This window comes from Lissotriton vulgaris, chromosome 1_1 (genome assembly GCF_964263255.1).
Source record: "Lissotriton vulgaris chromosome 1_1, aLisVul1.2, whole genome shotgun sequence".
Lineage (NCBI taxonomy): Eukaryota > Metazoa > Chordata > Amphibia > Caudata > Salamandridae > Lissotriton > Lissotriton vulgaris.
This window is the reverse complement of record NC_141685.1, coordinates 241,110,129-241,118,628: the sequence shown is the minus strand read 5'-3', so window position 1 is coordinate 241,118,628 and position 8,500 is coordinate 241,110,129. Positions and strand designations below refer to the sequence as shown.

The 8,500-nt window shown below is 40.4% G+C and overlaps 1 pseudogene; it reads right to left on the bottom strand.

Moving 5' to 3' along the window:
- Positions 1-4,945: 4,945 nt before the first annotated feature.
- On the bottom strand, positions 4,946-6,219 carry LOC147745348 (uncharacterized; annotated as a pseudogene).
- Positions 6,220-8,500: the final 2,281 nt, after the last annotated feature.

Below are 8,500 nucleotides of genomic sequence, written 5' to 3'. Positions count from 1 at the left end.
GAATGCCTTACAAAGAAGTAGTAGAAGTGTTGTGACTTCCTATTGAATCGGAATGCGTCTTTCCTTTTTTTTAGTTTTTTTTAGGGATCTAAGTTATTCTTGTACACCACAATGAGGGAACGTCCTCCAAAAGCAATTTGTACACATTTCAATAAGTTGTGCTCCGTTTTTAATGGTTTTCAGCTCAGACCACAACCAAAGGTGCATCTGAGCAGCCAGTTATCTGATGTACATGCGTAGGTGCTTAGGAGAAATGAAGACCAAACTCTAGGGTTCTGTAGGCACTGACAACGATTGTTTGATTTGTGCGAGGAAACAATGAACTTTTGTTTACTGACCGTTCCTTCTTATTTCTTCCTGCTACCGGCACTGCTGCTATGCAGTAGTAAACGGGTAGTATAGATTTTGCTGGAATCTAAAACTTCATGGCAAGTTATTAGTTTTTTTTCGCTATCATTGAAAGGGCCTTATTTGTAAACTTTTCTTAAAATCAAAAGAGCAAAATCTATTTCCCTTGTTCTTTTTGTTAGATTTTGATATGCATATATTTGTTTAAGGAGGCACTCTATGTATGCAACACATTCCCCGCAGTTATGTAATTACAGCGTTTTTTTCCTCAGTCTTCTCCCATTGACAGGCTGAACTCGAGTCATAAAACCGTTTGCTTGCATGCTCTTGGCCGTGTTTGTTTAAATTATGTGAACAGTACACTATGAATATTCACGTTCCTAGCTCGGTGGTTGAAACAATACCTGGGCTGGTCACCTACTACCGCCTGAGGCGGGGGCCGGCGCCCTCATAACTGACATGCCAGTGAGCATAGGGAGATGCTTCAAATTGGGATATTAATGCAGTGGGATAACTTCTGTAATAGATTGTTTGGAATGGTATATGCATACACTTGGTAAATCATGGGGAGTGGGTACCCGGAACTTCTCACAGGAGCACCCATCCTGCTGGCTTTTCCCCGCACCACAGGGATTCCATTACTGAGGAGTCTCTACACTCCCCATGATTTACCAAGTGGACACATATACCATTCCAAACAATCTATTACAGAAGTTATCCCACTGCATTAATATCCCAATTTGAAGCATCTCCCTATGCTCACTGGACATTATCAAAACTGGACCACGTACGACGACTTGAAAGCACTCAACCTGGTCTCGAGCGGGCCGGGTCGGAATTATCACCGGCACAGCGACCTGTGGTTCAGCACCCGTTAACTACAACCCTCAGGAGTCGCGGAAGTATTGTATTTTCTTTGCGACTAAACACGTGTCGGCTGGCTATGCATAAGCAATAAAAGAGGAGCCGAAATACTGGTGGTCCCCTTTTCTTCAACAATGGAAACTTGAACTTTTATATGTCCATTGAGACATCTCTTTTTTCTGTACTTTATTAATTTAGTGTGCAACAGGTTTTGTCTATTTCATGACTTTATTAAGCTTCTGAAATGTAGAGCAGTATACAATTTCTGAAGAAAAATAGAAAAAGCAATCATAAAAGCAAAGCGTTCCATAAACACCGGCAAAACACTGTTTCAGTTGTTTTTTAAGGCGCGAAAATGAGTAAACACTGAAAAGCACTGTTTTTTTGAGGTATGGAAATCACTGGAAAACACTGAAAGAACACCACCAGAATTTACCAAAATTAGAAACTGAAAACAGGAAAGCCTACATGTATACTACTATAGATGCATGCAGAGATGCATTTGCAGGAATAACACTCCTCTGCAGGAGGCACCATCCCAAGATGTAGGCACATAGTGAGTATTCTGTGTTTGTCTTGGGGCACAAATAAACTGCTTCTAACTGGTCGGGTCTTGCGAGCAATCCTGAAAGCCATTTTATCATGCTTTGTGGGTGCATTGCCCATAATATTATTAATAATCTGGAAACTAACGGTTTGAATTTGTGTCGGAGCAGTAGGTCTTGCTACTACAGCAGGCAGGGAGTTCAGAGTATGTTGCACAAACTGTATGAGTTCCCTGTTTAAAGGTGACTGTGTAATTCAAAACCTCTACTACCTTCGCTTATGATAGGGTCTCAGGGAGAGGGACGGAGTGTAACCAGCCAATACTGGCCTTGTAGCCCCCTCATTGCTGAAAGATCCCAGACAAACATGTCTGTTCTTGTGTGGCAAATTACCATCAAAACAATTTTGATGTCCTTGGTATGTCAAAGGAATTTACAATTCCTAGTAAGCCCTATATTACATTCATTATTTAAATTTATGAGTCAAGCTTGACAAACCTACAGAATAGCTGCTCCCTTATGCCCAATAGGAGGAAACAATGATTACTACAGACATCTCCGTAATGATGTAACAATGGTTCAGATGTGTGTGATAAGTTACAACAATTGAAGGTGTAGCTGTAAAATCCATTTGACATGTAGGGCGCTAATTTTGCATAAGTTACAACCTGGGCATAACTCTAAGAGGGATGGCGTTCCACCCATGGGTGACCAGAATTAACTTGGTTCAATACACCTGTGATGCATATGAAGACAAGGTATTGTCGCAAGCAAGACACTATTCAATGTGTAGTCAATATAGAAGTATTGATTTTGAGTTACTAACAATCCTATGATGGTATATGGGGCACTGTGGAAACAGACACAAACCTCATGTCGTTATTCAAAGTACCACACACATTGTACTAAGAAGAATGAACACTTTTACCTAAAATGTATTTATTACTACAGGAATAATTTGTTCCTTAGAACACCTAAAGCAACTACACAGAATATTATAAAAACAGCAATGAAACATGTTATAAGTAATGACAATAAAATGAACATTTCAAGCTTTGCTAAAATGTAATTCAAAATGTCATCTACAACCTAGCATACCATTGCCTATTTCTATGCAATGTATTCTGAAAGCATGAAAGGCAGAGGAACTTGCAATCTATAGTTTGTTAGAGAGAAGGCACCTATTGTATACCTTGTTAACAAAGGCTGTCTTTATAAGTAGAGGTGTGAAGACAGTCGACACACAGCCTTGCAGAACCACACCATCTCCGCACTGGAGTCACAAGCTAAATCTTCCAGCGGGATGAACCTGGTCCTTGATCCGGGACACGCTTCATCGCCGTCAGCTTGAAGTGGTGACTTTGGCCCGGGCTGGTGCAAACAGATCCCCACATTTAACCTCAGGTTTATTTAGTGACTTTTGTGGTTCAACCTGACAAGGACTAATAATCCAATTTCGTACAGGCATTTTTATAATCCTACAAATATCTCTGCTTTTCTTCATTCTGTCTATTTATGTTGTTTATCATCTGCTTTTTATCATCTGGCATTTAAATGTTCCATATAATTGTAATGTAATTATTTCTGTTGTTCCTCCATCACACAATAACTGCAACTTTTTGCTTATGTGTATGTCCACAGATGGGTCAGTATTATTATTGATGCCGTTAAATTCTTGCCAAATTTGCTGCATCTCTATAAATTATTTCTATGTTTGTTCAGTGATGTTTTTTGTAGTTTTATAATTGACTAAAGCTCTTCACACAGTCACTGCACTTGAATAGTTTTTCCCTTGTGTGTGTTCATCAATGAGTCAATAAAATGACTCCCACATTCACTGCAATGGTATGGTTTTTTTTGTCTGTGTGTGTTCGCGGACATTCTTGTAGGCCTGATAACTAACTCTAACTCTTCACACATTCGCTACATTTGAATATTTGTTTTCTTGTGTGTGTTCTTTGATGTTTCATTAATGTTGAGGAACAAGTAAAATGTTTTTTTCACCTGTGTGTGTTCGTTGATGTCCTTGCAGTTGTGCTAACCTACTAAAGGTCTTCGCTTGAATGGTTTTTCCTTTGTGTGTGTTAGCTGATGGATGCTTAGGTTTCATGAGTGACTAAAGCTATTTTGCACGTTCACTTCTCTTGAATGGCTTTTCCCCTGTGTGTGTTCGCTGTTGTGTTTGAAGGGTTGCTAAACAATAAAGCTACTTTCACATTCTATGCACTTGAATGGCTTTTCCTGGGTGCAGTGATGGATTTGTAGTTGTGATATCTGGCTAAAGCGCGTCACACATTCACTGCAACTGAATGGTTTTTCCTGTGCAGTTTCCGCTGATGTTTTTGTAGGTGTGATAACCAACTCCAGTTCTTCACACATTCACTGCACCTGAATGGTTTCCCCCCATGTGTTTGCTGATGACTTTCTAATTCTTATGACCAACAAAAGCTCTTCACACATTGCACCACACTTGGTTTTTCACATCTGTGTCCGCTGATGTCTCTGTAGATGTGATAAATCACAAAAGCTCTTGACACACTCACTGCACCCAAATGGTTTTTCTTGTGTTTATTCGTTGATGTCCTTGTAGGTGTTATAACAGCCTAAAAGTCTTCACACATTCACTGTACCTGCAATTGGTTTTCCCCATGTGTTTGCTGATTACTTTTTATTTTTGATAACCAACAAAACATCTTCACACATTCACTGTATTTATGGTTTACCCTGTGTGTATTTGTTGATGTATTTTTTAGGGATGATGAATCACTAAAGCTCTTCCAATATTCAATGTACCTGATGGCTTTCCCCTGTGTGTGTGTTCACTGATGTCTTTTTAGAGATGATAAAACACTAAAGCTCTTCACACATTCAGGGCACGCAAATGGTTTTCCCCTGTGTGCGTTGGCTGTTGTTTCTGTAGGTTTGCGAACTGACTAAAGGGCTTCACTCATTCACTGCACCTGACTGGCTTTCCCCTGTGTGCATTCGCTGAGGTGTTTGCAGGTTTGATAAAGGGCTAAAGCTACTTACACATTCACGGAACCCAAATAGTTTTTCTCCCGTGTGTGTCTGCTGATGTCTTTGCTGGTGTGATAAATGCCTCCACCCAAATGGTTTTTCACGTGTGCATTCATCGATGTACTTGTAGGTGTGATAACTGCCTAAAGCTCTTCACACATTCACTGCACCTAAAAAAAAATTCCAGTGTGTCTTTGCTGATGCCTTTTTAGGGGTAATAAATCACTAAAGCTATACATACATTCACTGCACTTAAATGGCTTTTCCCCTGTGTGTGTTTGCTCATGTCTTTGTAGGTGCGATATGCGATGAAAGCTCTTCATACATTCACTGCACTTGAATGGCCTTTCCCCACTGTGTGTTCGCTGATGTTTTCGTAGGTTTGCTAAATTACAAAAGCTTCTTCCACATTCAATGCACATAAACGGCTTTTCCCCTGTGTGGGTTCGCTGATGGATTTGTAGATGTGATATCCGACTAAAGCTCTTCCCACATTCACTGCACCTGAATGGTTTTTCCCCTGTGTGTGTTCGCTGATGTCTTTTTAGGGATGATAAAGCACTAAAGCTATTCACACACTCACTGCACTCAAATGGTTTTTCCCCCTGTGTGCGTTCGCTGATGTTCTTCTAGGTGTGAAAACCGACTAAAGCTTTTCACACATTCACTGCACTTGACTTGCTTTGCGCCAGTGTGCATTCTCTGACGTGTTTGTAGGTTTGATAAATGACTAAAGCTACTTCCACATTTACTGAACCCATATGTTTTTTCCCCTGAGTGTGTTCGCTGATGTCTTTTAAGGGTTGATAAATCACTAAAGCTCATCACACACTCACTACACCCAAATGTTTTTTCCCCTCTTTGCATTCGCTGATGTTCTTGTAGCTCTGATAACCAACTAAAGCTCTTCACGCATTCACTGCACCTGAATATTTGTTCCCCTGTATGTGTTTGCTGATGTCTTTGATGTGTTGATAACTGAATGAAGCTCTTCACACATTCAGTGCATTTGAATTTTTTTTCACCAGTGTGTGTTTGCTGATGGTGCTTTAGTTCTGATGACAAAATAAAGCTCTCACTGCGTGTGTATGATTTTTCTCTCTTGGTTAGTGTCTCGCGGTCAGGTATATATTTTTCTACATCCCATGATTGTGTTTTCTGAAGGGTCAACATGGCTGATAAAGCATTTGTGTTATTATCACACTCCCTGTATGTGTGTGGTATTTTGCACCTTCGATATCTGATTTAACAATGAACTACAATGTTCACTAAATACTTATCACCCTCATAATAAGTGTCAGGCTTTTTTTGGATGATTGAGTCTTTAAATAGTATAACGGTTTTGCTCATTTGTGAGTGAAGATCCTTTCACCTCTTGGTTGATGCAAACTGGGACAGTATTCTGTATTTTAGATAGCAAAACTCCTTTTTCCTTTACCCTTCAGTTGACTAGCTCCACTCCGTTGTGCCTTTCTCTGGTTGCAGTGGTTTGGCCAGAAAGATTTTACAATACGTCTAGAGCACTGAATGGTGGTCTATTATTATTATTTTAGGAAGCAATGCACTGCTGAAACCACATCGTTATACGGATCTCATGATCAGTGCTGGTATCAGACTCCTGTTTATACAGGAGGTGGTTTGTTTTTGTTGTTGCCTTCATTTTCTAGAGGTCATTTCTTAGTCTTGTGGCGTAGAGGTGCTCAGCTTACAATCGTACATCCACTAAAATTGCCCTTGACTGCGTCTTCCGGGGTACGTCGGTTTATTGTACAGGTTTCTCTGTCACTGACTGCACTGATGTTGTGGATTCAAAGTTTGCTACCTGTTGGATGTAGAGACATTGACAATTGATAAATCGAAATATATTGGAATGTGAATAGACATTATTAAACTGGTTGTAAAAGACATCTCTTCTTTACAATCTTTGAAACTTAGCAAGGGATATTTCACTAAACACAACTTTTTAACTAAAAGTTTGTGGTGCGCATAACTTCTTTACTTCAGAACATGTGGTGCTTTAGCTGTGTGCACAGAGTAGCTTTGCCACAGAGCCATAACATGCTACAGGTACAGCTTTAGCAAGATGCACATGGACAAGATTTCATTAAAGTATAAACATATTGTCTAAACAGAGATCGATCAGGACGTGCTGCTCTTACTTCAGTTTCCGGAAGTGAATAAAAAAGGTAACTCTTAAGGAAGTATATAACAAAGGTAACTTCATACACTCCTCTTCACAATCCTTTCCTGTGCACATATGATCAGCTGAAGTGCCAATTCTTTCTTTACCTGGTTGTTTGTTAAGTTATCTTTGGCACTTTCCCAGCCACCTGGGGTTGGTTAAAGTATTTCTTGTTTCTTCAAATCTGGAAGATTGGAGCATTATCGTGAGTTGATGTGGATTTTCCATTGCCATAATAACTGCCAATTTCCCTGAAACTAGTGCAGATTGCACAGCCTTGACACTACACAAACAAGAGATTCCTTAGTTATTGCTAAAACAGATGAAGTTAGGATCCTGTTGAACTTTAAGCTACAACTCCTTCCAGGGCTTTTTTTGTAAAACAGAATGAGCGGTTCATTGTAGAACCAACATTAACTTTATGCGTGTAGACAAGGCACACAAACAACAGCAATGTAAGTCATTTAGCTCTTTAATAGAGCAAATTCATCACAATCAATAATTGACCTGCCTTAGCCCTACATCCAATAGATTTGTTCATATTAAACGGCTGTTGTTTTTTTTCTTTCTACCAGAGATATTTGACTAAGTATTGTCCGTTTGGTGCAGCAGAGGCTACTTTGTGGGCAGATGAGCCTTTGTCACAGCACTAGGAGGTTTCCGTTGTCCGCTGGCGTACAAAGCATTTCTCCTATTGGCCATTTCTTATATCCAGGGTCTCATTTTCTTTCCATCAACCCCCCACACCCCTATATCAACATACTCATTCTACAGGGATCACTAGTAGGCAAAACATGGGGAGCAGCTCAAAACCTGTCCAGAACAGAAATCCGGTATGGCATGATAGTCAAACGGCCATGGTTGGCAGTACGGGGATCACAAGCTTCATTTTTAGAAGCTCAACTTGGAGGTACAAATGGAGGAGGTGCACAAATAGGCAAATATGAGGTATAAACAGAGAGGAGCACAGGTAGGTACTTATGAAGTACAAACAGAGGAGGTGCAGAGGTAGGTGTGTATGCGGTACAAGTAGGGCAGTTTTCAGTGGTAGGCGTTTAGAGGTAAAAACAGAGGAGTTGCAAAGGTAGATGCATATGAGGTAAAAACTGAAGAAGTGGACATGTCGCTGCGTATGAGGTACAAACAGAAAAAGTGCACATGTAGGTGCTTATGAGGCACAGAGGAAGTGCACATATGGGTGCTTATGAGATACAAACACAGGAGGACCAGAGGTAGTTGTGCATGAGGTACAAACAGAGGAGGTGCACAGGTAGGTGCTTAAGAGGTATGGAAGAGGTGCAGAGGTAGGTGCTTATTAAGTGTAAACAGAGGAGGCACACAGGTAGATACTTATGAGGTACAAACAGAGGAGGTGCAGAGAAAGGGGAGTATGAGATAAAAACGGAAGAAGTCCACATGTAGGTTCATATGAGGTACAGAGGAGGTGCAGAGGTAGGTGCTTATGCAGTACAAACAGAGGAGGTGCAGAGGTAGGTGCTTAGGAGGAAGTACAAACAGAGGAGGTGCACTGGTAGGCGCTTAT